This window comes from Dama dama, chromosome 17, assembly GCF_033118175.1.
Source record: "Dama dama isolate Ldn47 chromosome 17, ASM3311817v1, whole genome shotgun sequence".
NCBI lineage: Eukaryota > Metazoa > Chordata > Mammalia > Artiodactyla > Cervidae > Dama > Dama dama.
The window spans coordinates 3,643,234-3,660,492 of record NC_083697.1 but is presented as its reverse complement, the minus strand read 5'-3'; positions in this window follow the sequence as shown (position 1 = coordinate 3,660,492).

The window sequence follows — 17,259 nt, the reverse complement described above, 5'->3', positions numbered from 1 at the left end:
GAATAGCACATTTCCACAAGCACCTCAAGAGGAGGCTTCTCTCAGCTACAGGTATGTGAGAGGGACCCTGAGTTTGTGGCCTCAAGTGGAATGGACACCGAGATGCTCTGACTCGAAGTAGGGCCGGATATCCATGCAGTGAATTGAATGCAGGCTCGTCTTGCATCTCCCAAGACGAAGAGATGTCTGAATCCCCTGTGGAGACCACAGAGAAAGAACTAGTAGTCCGCCTCATCACGACCGGAGGCATCACATCCTTTGAAAACTCGAGAGGTCCGCGGAGATCAATGCTTCCAAAGGAGACGATGCCTGACTCCTCATGAAAATGGATAGGAGTCCCAGGATCCCTGTGGCACGTGGAAAGGGACCCTGGGTCTCCCGCCTAACGTGGAGACGCGTCCCAATTGCCATGCCAAGATTCGAGGAGAATCCCGAGTTGTGCCTCACACCTAGGCAGGAGTCCTGACTTCGCTGAACAAACACGTGTCTGGAAGGGTCCTCCCCGTCGTAACTCGAGAACATACCCCAGGTTCCGGCCGCAACTCGACAAAAACCATGAGACTTCCCCCTCGCCGCGAGATGAGGCCCGATTCCCCTGCACTGCATGCAGAGCAATTCCGTGTTCCACGTCAAACGTGAAAGGAGCCTTGATTTCCTTGATGGCACTCCAGAGAAAACCCAAGATCGCTGTCTGAAGTCTAGAGGGATCCTGAGGTCACTGTAGCAACAGGAAAGGGCTCCGTGGACCCCAAATCAACTCGAGATTAGAGCGTAGTCCCTGGCTTCGACTCAAGAGGAATACCAACTTTCCAGAAGCACCTCAAGAGGAGGCTTCTCTCAGCTACAGGTATGTGAGAGGGACCCTGAGTTTGTGGCCTCAAGTGGAATGGACACGGAGATGCTCCGACTCGAAGTAAGGCCAGATATCCCTGCACTGAATTGAATGCAGGCTCGTCTTGCATCTCCCAAGACGAAGGGATGTCTGAATCCCCTGTGGAGACCACAGAGAAAGACCTCGTTCTCCGCCTCATCGCGACCAGGACGCCTCACATCCTTTGAAAACTCGAGAGTTCCGCGGAGATCAATGCTTTCAAAGGAGAATGCCTGACTCCTCTTGAAAATGGATAGGTGTCCCAGGATCCTTGTGGCACGTGGAAAGGGACCCTGGGTCTCCCGCCTCACGTGGAGACGGGTCCCAATTGCCATTCCAAGACTCGAGGAGAATCCCGAGTTGTCCCTCGCACCTAGGCAGGAGTCCTGACGTCGCTGAACAAACACGTGTCTGGAAGGGCCCTCCCCGTCGTAACTCCAGAATATACCCCAGGTTCCGGGCGCAACTCGAGAAAAACCATGAGACTTCCCCCTCGCGGCAAGATGAGGCCCGATTCCCCTGCACTGCGAGCAAAGCAATTGCGTGTTCCACATCAAACATGAAAGGAGCCTTGATTACCTTGATGGCACTCCAGAGAAAACCCAAATCACTGTCTCAATTCTAGAGGGATCCTGAGGTCACTGTAGCAACACGAAAGGGCTTCGTATGCCGCAAACAACTCGAGATGAGAGCTTCGTCCCTGCCTTCGACTCAAGAGGAATACCAACTTTCCACAAGCACCTCAAGAGGAGGCTTCTGTCACCTTCAGGTATGTGAGAGGGACCCTGATCTGGTGGCCTCAAGTCGAATGGATAGCGTTATGCTCTGACTCGAAGTAAGGCCGGATATCCCTGCAGTGAATTGAATGCAGGCTCGTTTTGCATCTCCCAAGAGGAAGGGATGTCTGAATCCACTGTGGAGACCACAGAGAAAGACCTAGTTCTCCGCCTCATCCCGAATTGAGGCCTCACATCTTTTGAAACCTCGAGAGGTGTGCGGAGATCAATGCTTCCAAAGGAGACGATGCCTGACTCCTCTTGAAAATGGAAAGGGGTCCCAGGATCCCTGTGGCACGTGGAAAGGGACCCTGGGTCTCCCGCCTCACGTGGAGACGCGTCCCAATTGCCATGCCAAGACTCGAGGAGAATCCCGAGTTGTGCCTCGCACCTAGGCAGGAGTCCTGACGTCGCTGAACAAACAGGTGTCTGGAAGGGCCCTCCCCGTCGTAACTCGAGAACATACCCCAGGTTCCGGCCGCAACTCGACAAAAACCATGAGAATTCCCCCTCGCCGCGAGATGAGGCCCGATTCCGCTGCACTGCGTGCAGAGCAATTGCGTGTTCCACATCAAACGTGAAAGGAGCCTTGATTTCCTTGATGGCACTCCAGAGAAAATCCAAGATCACTGTCTCAAGGCTAGAGGGATCCTGAGGTCACTGTAGCAACACGAAAGAGCTCCGTGGACCCCAAATCAACTCGAGATGAGAGCTTACTCCCTGGCTTCGACTCAAGAGGAATACCAACTTTCCACAAACACCTCAAGATGAGGTTTCTCTCAGCTACATTTATGTGAGAGGGACCCTGAGTGTGTGGCCTCAAATGTAATGGACACTGAGATGCACTGATTCGAATAAAGGCCGGATATCCCTGCAGTGAATTGAATGCAGGCTCGTCTTGCATCTCCTAAGAAGAAGGGATGTATGAATCCCCTGTGGAGACCACAGAGAAAGACCTAGATCTCCGCCTCATCGCGACCGGAGGCCTCACATCCTTTGAAAACTTGAGAGGTCCGCGGAGGTCAATGCTTCCAAAGGAGACTATGCCTGACTCGTCTTGAAAATGGAAAGGAGTCCCAGGATCCGCGTGGCACGTGGAAAGGGACCCTGGGTCTCCCGCCTCACGTGGAGACGCGTCCCAATTGCCATGCCAAGACTCGAGGATAATCCCGAGGTGTCCCTCACACCTAGGCAGGAGTCCTGACGTCACTGAACAAACACGTGTCTGGAAGGGCCCTCCCCGTCGTAACTCGAGAATATACCCCGGGTTCCTGCCGCAACTCGAGAAAAACCATGAGACTTCCCCCTCGCCACGAGATGAGGCCCGATTTACCTGCACTGCATGCAGAGCAATTCCGTGTTCCACATCAAACGTGAAAGGAGCCTTGATTTCCTTGATGGCACTCCAGAGAAAACCCAAGATCACTGTCACAAGTCTAGAGGGATCCTGAGGTCACTGTAGCAACAAGAAAGGTCTCCGTGGACCCCAAATCAAGTCGAGATGAGAGCTTAGTCCCTGGCTTCGATTCAAGATGAATACCAACTTTCCACATGCACCTCAAGAGGCGGTTTCTGTCAGCTACAGGTATGTGCGAGGGACCCTGAGTTTGTGGCCTCAAGTAGAATGGACACCGAGATGCTCTGACTCGAAGTAAGGCCGAATATCCCTGCAGTGAATTGAATGCAGGCTCGTCTTGCATCTCCCAAGAAGAAGGAATGTCTGAATCCCCTGTGGAGACCACAGAGAAAGACCTAGTTCTCCGCCTCATCGCGAACGGAGGCATCACATCCTTTGAAAACTCGAGAGGTCTGCTGAGATCTAGGCTTCCAAAGGAGACGATGCCTGACTCCTCTTAAAAATGGATAGGAGTCCCAGGAACCCTGTGGCACGTGGAAAGGGACACTGGGTCTCGCACCTCACGTGGAGCCGCGTCCCAATTGCCATGCCAAGACTCGAGGAGAATCCCGAGGTGTCCCTCGCACCTAGGCAGGAGTCCTGACATCGCTGAACAAACACGTGTCTGGAAGTGCCCTCCCCGTCGTAACTCGAGAATATACCCCAGGTTCCGGTCGCAACTCGAGAAAAACCATGAGACTTCCCCCTCACCGCGAGATGAGGCCCGATTCCCCTGCACTGCGTGCAGAGCAATTCCGTGTTCCACATCAAACGTGAAAGGAGCCTTAATTTCCTTGATGGCACTCCATAGAAAACCCAAGATCACTGTCTCAAGTCTAGAGGGATCCTGAGGTCACTGGAGCAACACGAAAGGGCTCCGTGGACCCCAAATCAACTCGAGATGAGAGCTTTTCCCTGGCTTCGACTCAAGAGGAATACCAACTTTCCACAAGCACCTCAAGAGGAGGCTTCTCTCAGCTACAGGTATGTGAGAGGGACCCTGAGTTTGTGGCCTCAAGTGGAATGGACACCGAGATGCTCTGACTCAAAGTAAGGCCGGATATCCCTGCAGTGAATTGAATGCATGCTCGTCTTGCATCTCCCAAGACGAAGGGATGTCTGAATCCCCTGTGGAGACCACAGAGAAAGACCTAGTTCTCGGCCTCATCGCGACCGGATGCCTCACATCCTTTGAAAACTCGAGAGGTCCAAGCAGAACAAAGCTTCCAAAGGAGACGATGCCTGACTCCTCTTGAAAATGGATAGGAATACCAGGATCACTGTGGCACGTGGAAAGGGACCCTGGGTCTCCCGCCTCACGTGGAGACGCGTCCCAATTGCCATGCCAAGACTCGAGGAGAATCCCGAGGTGTCCCTCGCACCTAGGCAGGAGTCCTGACGTCGCTGAACAAACACTTGTCTGGAAGGGCCCTCCCCGTTGTAACTCGAGAATATAACCCAGGTTCCGTCCGCAACTCGAGAAAAACCATGAGACTTCCCCTTCGGTGCGATATGAGGCCCGATTCCCCTGCACTGCGTGCAGAGCAATTCTGTGTTCCACATCAAACGTGAAAGGAGCCTTGATTTCCTTGATGGCACTCCAGAGAAAACCCAAGATCACTGGCTCTAGTCTAGAGGGATCCTGAGGTCACTGTAGCAACACGAAAGGGCTCCGTGGACCCCAAATCAACTCGAGATGAGAGCTTAGTCCCTGGCTTCGACTCAAGAGGAATACCAAGTTTCCACAAGCACCTCAAGAGGAGGCTTCTCTCAGCTACATGTATGTGAGAGGGACCCTGAATGTGTGGCCTCAAGTGGAATGGACACCGAGATTCTCTGACTCGAAGTAAGGCCGGATATCCCTGCAGTGAATTGAATGCCGGCTCGTCTTGAATCTCCCAAGACGAAGGGATGTCTTAATCCCCTGTTGAGACCACAGAGAAAGACCTAGTTCTCTGCCTCATCGCGACCGGAGGCCTCACATCCTTTGAAAATTCGAGAGGTCCGCGGAGATCAATGCTTCCAAAGGAGACGATGCCTGACTCCTCTTGAAAATGGATAGGAGTCCCAGCATCCCTGTGGCAAGTGGAAAGGGACCCTGGGTCTCCCGCCTCACGTGGAGACGCGTCCCAATTGCCATGCCAAGACTAGTGGAGAATCGCGAAGTGTCCCACGCACCTAGGCAGGAGTCCTGACGTCGCTGAACAAACAGGTGTCTGGAAGGGCCCTCCCCGTCGTAACTCGAGAATATACCCCAGGTTCCGGCCGCAACTCGAGAAAAACCATGAGACTTCACCCTCGCCGCGAGATGAGGCCCGATTCCCCTGCACTGCGTGCAGAGCAAATCCCTGTTCCACATCAAACGTGAAAGGAGCCTTGATTTCCTTGATGGCACTCCAGAGAAACCCCAAGATCACTGTCTCAAGTCTAGAGGGATCCTGAGGTCACTGGAGCAACACGAAAGGGCTCCGTGGACCCCAAATCGACTCGAGATGAGAGCTTAGTCCCTGGCTTCGACTCAAGAGGAACACCAACTTTCCACAAGCACCTCAAGAGGAGGCTTCTCTCAGCTACAGGTATGTGAGAGAGACCCTGAGTTTGTGGCCTCAAGTGGAATGGACACCGAGATGCTCTGACTCGACGTCAGGCCGGATATCGCTGCAGTGAATTGAATGCAGGCTCGTCTTGCATCTCCCAAGAAGAAGGGATGTCTGAATCCCCTGTGGAGACCACAGAGAAAGACCTAGTCCTCCGCCTCATCGCGACCGGAGGCCTCACATCCTTTGAAAACTCGAGCGGTCCGCGCAGATCAATGCTTCCAAAGGAGACGATGCCTGACTCCTCTTGAAATGGATAGGAGTCCCAGGATCCCTGTGGCACGTGGAAAGGGACCCTGGGTCTCCCGCCTCACGTGGAGACGCGTCCCAATTGCCATGCCAAGACTCGAGGAGAATCTCTAGGTGTCCCTCGCACCTAGGCCCGAGTCCTGACGTCGCTGAACAAACACGTGTCTGGAAGGAACCTCCCCGTCGTAACGCGAGAATATACCCCAGGTTCCGGCCGCAACTCTTGAAAAACCATGAGACTTCCCCCTCGCCGCAAGATGAGGCCCGATTCCCCTGCACTGCGTGGAGAACAATTCCGTGTTCCACATCAAACGTGAAAGGAGCCTTGATTTCCTTGATGGCACTCCAGAGAAAACCCAAGATCACTGTCTCAAGTCTAGAGGGATCCTGAGGTCACTGGAGCAACACGAAAGGGCTCCGTGGACCCCAAATCGACTCGAGATGAGAGCTTAGTCCCTGGCTTCGACTCAAGAGGAATACCAACTTTCCACAAGCACCTCAAGAGGAGGCTTCTCTCAGCTACAGGTATGTGAGAGAGACCCTGAGTTTGTGGCCTCAAGTGGAATGGACACCGAGATGCTCTGACTCGAAGTCAGGCCGGATATCTGTGCAGTGAGTTGAATGCAGGCTCGTCTTGCATCTCCCAAGACGAAGGGATGTCTGAATCCCCTGTGGAGACCACAGAGAAAGACCTAGTCCTCCGCCTCATCGCGACCGGAGGCCTCACATCCTTTGAAAACTCGAGCGGTCCGCGCAGATCAATGCTTCCAAAGGAGACGATGCCTGACACCTCTTGAAATCGATAGGAGTCCCAGGATCCCTTTGGCACGTGGAAAGGGATCCTGGGTCTCCCGCCTCACGTGGAGATGCGTCCCAATTGCCATGCCAAGACTCGAGGAGAATTCCGAGGTATCCCTCGCACCTAGGCAGGAGTCCTGACGTCGCTGAACAAACACGTATCTGGAAGGGCCCTCCCCGTCTTAACTCGAGAATATACCCCAGGTTCCAGCCGCAACTCGAGAAAAACCATGAGACTTCCCCCTCGCAGCGAGATGAGGCCCGATTCCCCTGCACTGCGTGCAGAGCAATTCCATGTTCCACAACAAACGTGAAAGGAGACTTGATTTCCTTGATGGCACTACAGAGAAAACCCAAGATCACTGTCTCAAGTCTAGAGGGATCCTGACGTCACTGTAGCAACACGAAAGGGCTCCGTGGACCCCAAATCAACTCGAGATTAGAGCTTAGTTCCTCGCTTCGACTCAAGAGGAATACCAACTTTCCACAAGCACCTCAAGAGGAGGCTTCTCTCAGCTACAGGTATGTGAGAGGGACCCTGAGTTTGTGGGCTCAAGTGGAATGGACTCCGAGATGCTCTGACTCGAAGTAAGGCCGGATATCCCTGCAGTGAAATGAATGCAGGCTCGCCTTGCATCTCCCAAGACGAAGGGATGTCTGAATCCCCTGTAGAGACCACAGAGAAAGACCTAGTTCTCCGCCTCATCGCGACCGGAGGCCTCACATCCTTTGAAAACTCGAGAGGTCCGCGGAGATCAATGCTTCCAAAGGAGACGATGCCTGACTCCTCTTGAAAATGGATAGGAGTCCCAGGATCCCTGTGGCACGTGGAAAGGCACCCTGGGTCTCCCGCCTCACGTGGAGACGCGTCCCAATTGCCATGCCAAGACTCGAGGAGAATCGCGAGGTGTCCCTCGCACCTAGGCAGGAGTCCTGACGTCGCTGAACAAACACGTGTCTGGAAGGGCCCTCCCCGTCGTAACTCGAGAATATTCCCCAGGTTCCAGCCGCTTCTCGAGAAAAACCATGAGACTTCCCCCTCACCGCGAGATGAGGCCCGATTCCCCTGCATTGCGTGCAGAGCAATTCCGTGTTCCACATCAGACGTTAAACTAGACTTGATTTCCTTGATGGCACTCCAAAGAAAACCCAAGATCACTGTCTCAAGTCTAGAGGGATCCTGAGGTCACTGTAGCAACACAAAAGGGCTCCGTGGACCCCAAATCAACTCGAGATGAGAGCTTCGTCCCTGGCTTCTACTCTAGAGGAGTACCAACTTTCCACAAGCACCTCAAGAGGAGGCTTCTCTGAGATACAGGTATGTGAGAGAAACCCTGAGTTTGTGGCCTCAAGTGCAATGGACACTGTGATGCTCTGACTCGAAGTAAGGCCGGATATCCCTGCTGTGAATTGAATGCAGGCTCGTCTTGCATCTCCCAAGACGAAGGGATGTCTGAATCCACTGTGGAGACCACAAAGAAAACCTAGTTCTCCGCCTCATCGCGACCGGAGGCCTCTAATCCTTTGAAAACTCGAGAGGTCCGCGGAGATCAAGGCTTCCAAAGGAGATGATGCCTGACTCCTCTTGAAAATGGATAGAAGTCCCAGGATCCCTGTGGCACGTGGAAAGGGACCCTGGGTCTCCCGCCTCACGTGGAGACGCGTCCCAATTGCCATGCCAAGACTCGAGGAGAATCCCGAGGTGTCCCTCGCACCTAGGCAGGAGTCCTGACGTCGCTGAACAAACACGTGTCTGGAAGGGTCCTCCCCGTCGCAACTCGAGAATATACCCCAGGTTCCGGCGCAACTCGAGAAAAACCATGAGCCTTCCCCCTCGCCGCGAGATGAGGCCCGATTCCCCTGCACTGCGTGCAGAGCAATTCCGTGTTCCACATCAAACGTGAAAGGAGCCTTGATTTCCTTGATGGCACTCCAGAGAAAACCCAAGATCACTGTATCAAGTCTAGAGGGATCTTGAGGTCACTGTAGCAACACGAAAGGGCTCCGTGGACCCCAAATCAACTAGAGATGAGAGCTTCGTCCCTGGCTTCGACTCAAGAGGAATAGCACCTTTCCACAAGCACCTCAAGAGGAGGCTTCTCTCAGCTACAGGTATGTGAGAGGGACCCTGAGTTTGTGGCCTCAAGTGGAATGGACACGGAGATGCTCTGACTCGAAGTAAGGCCGGATATCCCTGCAGTGAATTGAATGCAGGCTCGCCTTGCATCTCCCAAGACGAAGGGATGTCTGAATCCCCTGTGGAGACCACAGAGAAAGACCTAGTTCTCCGCCTCATCGCGACCGGAGGCCTCACATACTTTGAAAACTCGAGAGGTCCGCGGAGATCAATTCTTCCAAAGGAGACGATGCCTGACTCCTCTTGAAAATGGATAGGAGTCCCAGGATCCCTGTGGCACATGGAAAGGGACACTGGGTCTTCCGCCTCACGTGGAGATGCGTCCCAATTGCCATGCCAAGACTCGAGGAGAATCCCGAGGTCTCCCTCGCACCTAGGCAGGAGTCCTGACATCGCTGAACAAACACGTGTCTGGAAGGGCCCTCCCCGTCATAACTCGAGAATATACCCCAGGTTCCGGCCGCAACTCGAGAAAAACCATGAGACTTACCCCTCTCCGCGAGATGAGGCCCGATTCCCCTGCATTGCGTGCAGAGCAATTCCGTGTTCCACATCAAACGTGAAAGGAGCCTTGATTTCCATGATGGCACTCCAGAGAAAACCCCAGATCACTCTCTCAAGTCTAGAGGGATCCTGAGGTCACTATACCAACACGAAAGGGTTCCGTGGACCCCAAATCAACTCGAGATGAGAGCTTAGTCTTTGGCTTCGACTCAAGAGGAATATCAACTTTCCACAAGCACCTCAAGAGGAGGCTTCTCACAGCTACAGGTATGTGAGAGGGACCCTGAGTGTGTGGCCTCAAGTGGAATGGACACCGAGATGCTCTGACTCGAAGTAAGGCCGGATATCCCTGCAGTGAATTGAATGCAGGCTCGTCTTGCATCTCCCAAGACGAAGGTATGTCTGAATGCCCTGTGGAGACCACAGAGAAAGACCTAGTTCTCCGCCTCATCGCGACCGGAGGCCTCACATCCTTTGAAAACTCGAGAGGTCCGCGGAGATCAATGTTTCCAAAGGAGACGATGCCTGACTCCTCTTGAAAATGGATAGGAGTCCCAGGATCCCTGTGGACGTGGGAAGGGACCCTGGGTCTCCCGCCTCACGTGGAGACGCGTCCCAATTGCCATGCCAAGACTCGAGGCGAATCCCGATGTGTCCCTCGCACCAAGGCAGGTGTCTTGACGTCGCTGAACAAACACGTGTATGGAAGGGCCTTTCCCATTGTTACTCTAGACTATACCCAAGCTTCCGGCCGCAACTCGAGAAGAACAATGAGACTTCCCCCTCGCCGCGAGATGAGGCCCGATTCCCCTGCACTACATGCAGAGCAATTCCGTGTTCCACATCAAACATGAAAGGAGACTTGATTTCCTTGATGGCACTCCAGAGAAAACCCAAGATCACTGTCTCAAGTCTAGAGGGATCCTGAGGTCACTGGAGCAACACGAAAGGGCTCCGTGGACCCCAAATCAACTCGAGATGCGAGGTTAGTCCCTGGCTTCGACTCAAGAGGAATACCAGCTTTCCACAAGCACCTGAAGAGTAGGCTTCTCTCAGCTACAGGTATGTGAGAGGGACCCTGAGTTTGTGGCCTCAAGTGGAATGGGCACCGAGAAGCTCTGACTCGAAGTAAGGCCGGATATCCCTGCAGTGAATTAAATGCACGCTCGTCTTGCATCTCCCAAGACGAAGGGAAGTCTGAATCCCCTGAGGAGGCCACAGAGAAAGACCTAGTTCTCTGCCTCATCGCGACCGGAGGCCTCACATCCTTTGAAAATTCGAGAGGTCCGCGGAGATCAATGCTTCCAAAGGAGACGATGCCTGACTCCTCTTGAAAATGGATAGGAGTCCCAGCATCCCTGTGGCAAGTGGAAAGGGACCCTGGGTCTCCCGCCTCACGTGGAGACGCGTCCCAATTGCCATGCCAAGACTAGTGGAGAATCGCGAAGTGTCCCACGCACCTAGGCAGGAGTCCTGACGTCGCTGAACAAACACGTGTCTGGAAGGGCCCTCCCCGTCGTAACTCGAGAATATACCCCAGGTTCCGGCCGCAACTCGAGAAAAACCATGAGACTTCCTCCTCGCCGCGAGATGAGGCCCGATTCCCCTGCACTGCGTGCAGAGCAAATCCCTGTTCCACATCAAACGTGAAAGGAGACTTGATTTCCTTGATGGCACTCCAGAGAAAACCCAAGATCACTGTCTCAAGTCTAGAGGGATCCTCAGGTCACTGGAACAACACGAAAGGGCTCCGTGGACCCCAAATCTACTCGAGATGAGAGCTTATTCCTTGGCTTCGAGTCAAGAGGAATACCAACATTCCACAAGCACCTCAAGAGGAGGATTCTCTCAGCTACAGGTATGGGAGAGGAACCCTGAGTTTGTGGCCTCAAGTGGAATGGACACCGAGATGCTCTCACTCGAAGTAAGGCCGGATATCCCTGCAGTGAATTGAATGCAGGCTCGTCTTGCATCTCCCAAGACGAAGGGATGTCTGAATCCCCTGTGGAGACCACAGAGAAAGACCTAGTCCTCCGCCTCATCGCGACCGGAGGCCTCACATCCTTTGAAAACTCGAGAGGTCCACGGAGATCAATGCTTCCAAAGGAGACGATGCTTGACTCCTCTTGAAAATGGATAGGAGTCCCAGGATCCCTGTGGCACGTTATAAGGGACCCTGGGTCTCCCGCCTCACGTGGAGACGCGGCCCAATTGCCATGTCAAGACTCGAGGAGAATCCCGAGGTGTCCCTCGCACCTAGGCAGGAGTCCTGACGTCGCTGAACAAACACGTCTCTGGAAGGGCCCTCCCCGTCGTAACTCGAGAATATACCACAGGTTCCGGCCGCAACTCGAGAAAAACCTTGAGACTTCCCCCTCGCCGCGAGATGAGGCCCGATTCCCCTGCGCTGCGTGCAGAGCAATTCCGTGTTGCACATCAAACGTGAAAGGAGCCTTGATTTCCTTGATGGCACTCCAGAGAAAACCCAAGATCACTGTCTCAAGTCTAGAGGGATCCTGAGGTCACTGGAGCAACACGAAAGGGCTCCGTGGAAACCAAATCAACTCGAGATGAGAGCTTAGTCCCTGGCTTCGACTCAAGAGGAAGACGAACTTTCCACAAGCTCCTCAAGGAGAGGCTTCTCTCAGCTACAGGTATGTGAGAGGGACCCTGAGCTGGTGGATCAAGTCGAATGGATAGCGTGATGCTCTGACTCGAAGTAAGGCCGGATATCCCTGCAGTGAATTGAATGCAGGCTCGTTTTGCATCTCCCAAGAGGAAGGGATGTCTGAATCCACTGTGGAGACCACAGAGAAAGACCTAGTTCTCCGCCTCATCCCGAATTGAGGCCTCACATCCTTTGAAACCTCGAGAGGTGTGCGGAGATCAATGCTTCCAAAGGAGACGATGCCTGACTCCTCTTGAAAATGGAAAGGGGTCCCAGGATCCCTGTGGCACGTGGAAAGGGACCCTGGGTCTCCCGCCTCACGTGGAGACGCGTCCCAATTGCCATGCCAAGACTCGAGGAGAATCCCGAGTTGTGCCTCGCACCTAGGCAGGAGTCCTGACGTCGCTGAACAAACAGGTGTCTGGAAGGGCCCTCCCCGTCGTAACTCGAGAACATACCCCAGGTTCCGGCCGCAACTCGACAAAAACCATGAGAATTCCCCCTCGCCGCGAGATGAGGCCCGATTCCCCTGCACTGCGTGCAGAGCAATTCCGTGTTCCACATCAAACGTGAAAGGAGCCTTGATTTCCTTGATGGCACTCCAGAGAAAAGCCAAGATCACTGTCTCAAGTCTAGAGGGATCCTGAGGTTACTGTAGCAACACGAAAGAGCTCCGTGGACCCCAAATCAACTCGAGATGAGAGCTTACTCCCTGGCTTCGACTCAAGAGGAATACCAACTTTCCAAAAGCACCTCAAGATGAGGTTTCTCTCAGCTACATTTATGTGAGAGGGACCCTGAGTGTGTGGCCTCAAATGTAATGGACACCGAGATGCACTGATTCGAATAAAGGCCGGATATCCCTGCAGTGAATTGAATGCAGGCTCGTCTTGCATCTCCTAAGAAGAAGGGATGTATGAATCCCCTGTGGAGACCATAGAGAAAGACATTGTTCTCCGCCTCATCGCGACGTGAGTCCTCACATCCTTTGAGAACTCGAGAGGTCCGCGGAGATCAATGCTTCCAAAGGAGACGATGCCTGACTCCTTTTGAAAATGGATAGGAGTCCCAGGATCGCTGTGGCACATGGAAAGGGACCCTGGATCTCCCGCCTCACGTGGAGACGCGTCCCAATTGCCATGACAAGACTCGAGGAGAATCCCGAGGTGTCCCTCACACCGACGCAGGATTCCTGACGTCGCTGAACAAACACGTGTCTGGAACGGACCTCCCCGTCGTAACTCGAGAATATAACCCAGGTTCCGGCCGCAACTCGAGAAAAACCATGAGACTTCCCCCTCGCCGCGAGATGAGGCCCGATTCCCCTGCACTGCGTGCAGAGCAATTCCGTGTTCCACATCAAACCTGAAAGGAGCCTTGATTTCCTTGATGGCACTCCAGAGAAAACCCGAGATCACTGTCTCAAGTCTAGAGGGATCCTGAGGTCACTGTAGCAACATGAAATGGGTCCATGGACCCCAAATAAACTCGTGATGAGAGCTTATTCATTGGCTTCCACTCTAGAGGAATAGCAACTTTCCACAAGCACCTCAAGAGGAGGCTTCTCTCAGATAAAGTTATGTGAGAGGGCCCTGAGTTGGGGATTCAAGTGGAATGGACACCGAGAAGCTCTGACTCGAAGTAAGGCTGGATATCCCTGCAGTGAATTGAATGCAGGCTCGTCTTGCATCTCCCAAGACGAAGGGATGTCTGAATACCCTGTGGATACCACAGAGAAAGACGTAGTTCTCCCTCTCATGGCGACCGGAGGCATCACATCTTTGAAAACTCGAAAGGTCCGCGGAGATCAATGCTTCCTAAGGAGACGATGGCTGACTCCTCTTGAAAATGGATAGGAGTCCAAGAAACCCTGTGGCACGTGGAACGGGAACCTGGGTCTCCCGCCTCACATGGAGACGCGTCCCAATTGCCATGCCAAGACTTGAGGATAATCCCGAGGTGTCCCTCACACCTAGGCAGGAGTCCTGACGTCACTGAACAAACACGTGTCTGGAAGGGCCCTCCCCGTCGTAACTCGAGAATATACCCCGGGTTCCTGCCGCAACTCGAGAAAAACCATGAGACTTCCCCCTCGCCACGAGATGAGGCCCGATTTACCTGCACTGCATGCAGAGCAATTCCGTGTTCCACATCAAACGTGAAAGGAGCCTTGATTTCCTTGATGGCACTCCAGAGAAAACCCAAGATCACTGTCTCAAGTCGAGAGGGATCCTGAGGACACTGTAGCAACACGAAAGGGGTCCGTGGACTCCAAATCAACTCGAGATGAGAGCTTCGTCCCTGGCTTCGACTCAAGAGGAATACCAACTTTCCACGAGCACCTCAAGAGGAGGCTTCTCTCAGCTAAAGATATGTGAGAGGGAACCTGTGTTTGTGGCCTCAAGTAGAATGGACACCGAGATGCTCTGACTCGAAGTAAGGCCGGACATCCCTGCAGTGAATTGAATGCAGGCTCGTCTTGCATGTCACAAGACGAAGGGATGTCTGAATCCACTGTGGAGACCACAGAGAAAGACCTAGTTCTCCGCCTCATCACGACCGGAGGCGTCACATCCTTTGAAAACTCGAGAGGTCCGCGGAGATCAATGCTTGTAAAGGAGACGATGCCTGACTCCTCTTGAAAATGGATAGGAGTCCAAGAATCCCTGTGGCACGTGGAACGGGACCCTGGGTCTCCCGCCTCACGTGGAGACTTGTCCTAATTGCCATGCCAAGACTCGAGGAGAATGCCGAGGTGTCCCTCGCACCTAGGCAGGAATCCTGACGTCGCAGAACAAACACGTGTCTGGAAAGGCCCTCCCCGTCGTAACTCGAGAATATACCCCAGGTTCCGGCCGCAACTCGAGAAACATCATGAGACTTCCCCCTCGCCTTGAGATGAGGCCCGATTCCCCTGCACTGCGTGCAGACCAATTCCGTGTTCCACATCAAACGTGAAAAGATTCTAGATTTCCTTGATGGCACTCCAAAGAAAAGCCAAGATCACTGTCTCAAGTCTAGAGGGATCCTGAGGTCACTGTAGCAACAAGAAAGAGCTCCGTGGACCACAAATCAACTCGAGAGGAGAGCTTCGTCCCTGGCTTCGACTCAAGAGGAATACCAACTTTCCACAAGCTCCTCAAGAGGAGGCCTCTCTCAGTTACAGGTATGTGAGAGGGACCTTGAGTTTGTGGCCTCAAGTGGAATGGACACCGAGATGCTCTGACTCGAATTAAGGGCAGATATCCATGCAGAGAATTGAATGCAGGCTCGTCTTGCATCTCCCAAGACGAAGGGATGTCTGAATCCCCTGTGGAGACCACAGACAAAGACTTAGTTCTCCGCCTCATCGCGACCGGAGGCCTCACATCCTTTGAAAACTCGAGAGGTCCAAGGAGATCAATGCTTCCAAAGGAGACGATGCCTGAATCCTCTTCAAAATGGATAGGAGTCCCAGGATCCCTGTGGCACGTGGAAAGGGACCCTGGGTCTCCCGCCTCAGGTGGAGACGCGTCCCAATTGCCATGCCAAGACTCGAGGAGAATCCCGAGGTGTCCCTCGCACCTAGGCAGGAGTCCTGACTTCGCTGAACAAACACGTGTCTGGAAGGGCCCTCCCCATAGTAACTCGAGAATATACCCCAGGTTCCGGCCGCAACTCGAGAAATTCCATGAGACCTACCCCTCGCGGCTAGATGAGGCCCGATTCCCCTGCACTGCGTGCAGAGCAATTCTGTGTTCCACATCAAACGTGAAAGGAGCCTTGATTTCCTTGATGGCACTCCAGAGAAAACCCAAGATCACTGTCTCAAGTCTAGAGGGATCCTGAGGTCCCTGGAGCAACATGAAAGGGCTCCGTGGACCCCAAATCAACTCGAAATGAGAGCTTAGTCCCTGGCTTCGACTCAAGAGGAATACCAACTTTCCACAAGCACCTCAAGAGGAGGCTTCTCTCAGCTACAGGTATGTGAGAGGAACCCTGAGTTTGTGGCCTCAAGTGGAATGGACACCGAGATGCTCTGACTCGAAGTAAGGCATGATATCCCAGCAGTGAATTAAATGCAGGCTCGTCTTGCATCTCCCAAGACGAAGGGTTGTCTGAATCCCCTGTGGAGACCACAGAGAACCACCGAGTTCTCCGCCTCATTGCGACCGGAGGCCTCACATCCTTTGAAAACTCAAGAGGTCCGCGGAGATCAATGCTTCCAAAGGAGACGATGATTGACTCCTCTTGAAAATGGATAGGAGTCCCAGGATCCCTGTGGCACGTGGAAAGGGACCCTGGGTCTCCCGCCTCACGTGGAGACGCGTCCCAATTGCCATGCCAAGACTCGAGGGGAATCCCGAGGTGTCCCTCGCACCTAGGCAGGAGTCCTGACGTCGCTGAACAAACATGTGTCTGGAAGGGCCCTCCCCGTCGTAACTCGAGAATATACCCCTGGTTCCGGCCGCAACTCCAGAAAAACCAGGAGACATCTCCCTTGTCGCGAGATGAGGCCCGATTCCCCTGCACTGCGTGCAGAGCAATTCCGTGTCCACATCAGACGTGAAAGGAGCCTTGATTTCCTCGATGGCACTCCAGAGAAAACCCAAGTTCACTGTCTCAAGTCTAGAGGGATCCTGAGGTCACTGGAGCAACACAAAAGGGCCCCATGGACCCCAAATCAACTCGAGATGAGAGCTTAGTCCCTGGCTTCGACTCAAGAGGAAGACGAACTTTCCACAAGCATCTCAACAGGAGGCTTCTCTCAGCTACAGGTATGTGAGAGGGACCCTGAGTTTGTGGCCTGAAGTGGAATGGACACCGAGATGCTCTGACTCGAAGAAAGGCCGGATATCCCTGCAGTGAATTGAATGCAGGCTCGTCTTGCATCTCCCAAGATGAAGGGATGTCTGAATCCCATGTGGAGACCACAGAGAAAGACCGAGTTCTCCGCCTCATCGCGACTGGAGGCCTCACATCCTTTGAAAACTAGAGAGGTCGCGGAGATCAATGCTTCCAAAGGAGACGATGCCTGACTCCTCTTGAAAATGGATAGGAGTCCCAGGATCACTGTGGCACGTGGAAAGGGACCCTGGGTCTCCCGCCTCACGTGGAGACGCGTCCCAATTGCCATGCCAAGGCTCGAAGAGAATCCCGAGGTGTCCCTCGCACTTAGGCAGGAGTCCTGACGTCGCTGGAAAAACACGTGTCTGGAAGGACCCTCCCCAATGTAACTCGAGAATATACCACAGGTTCGGGCTACAAATCGAGAAAAACCATG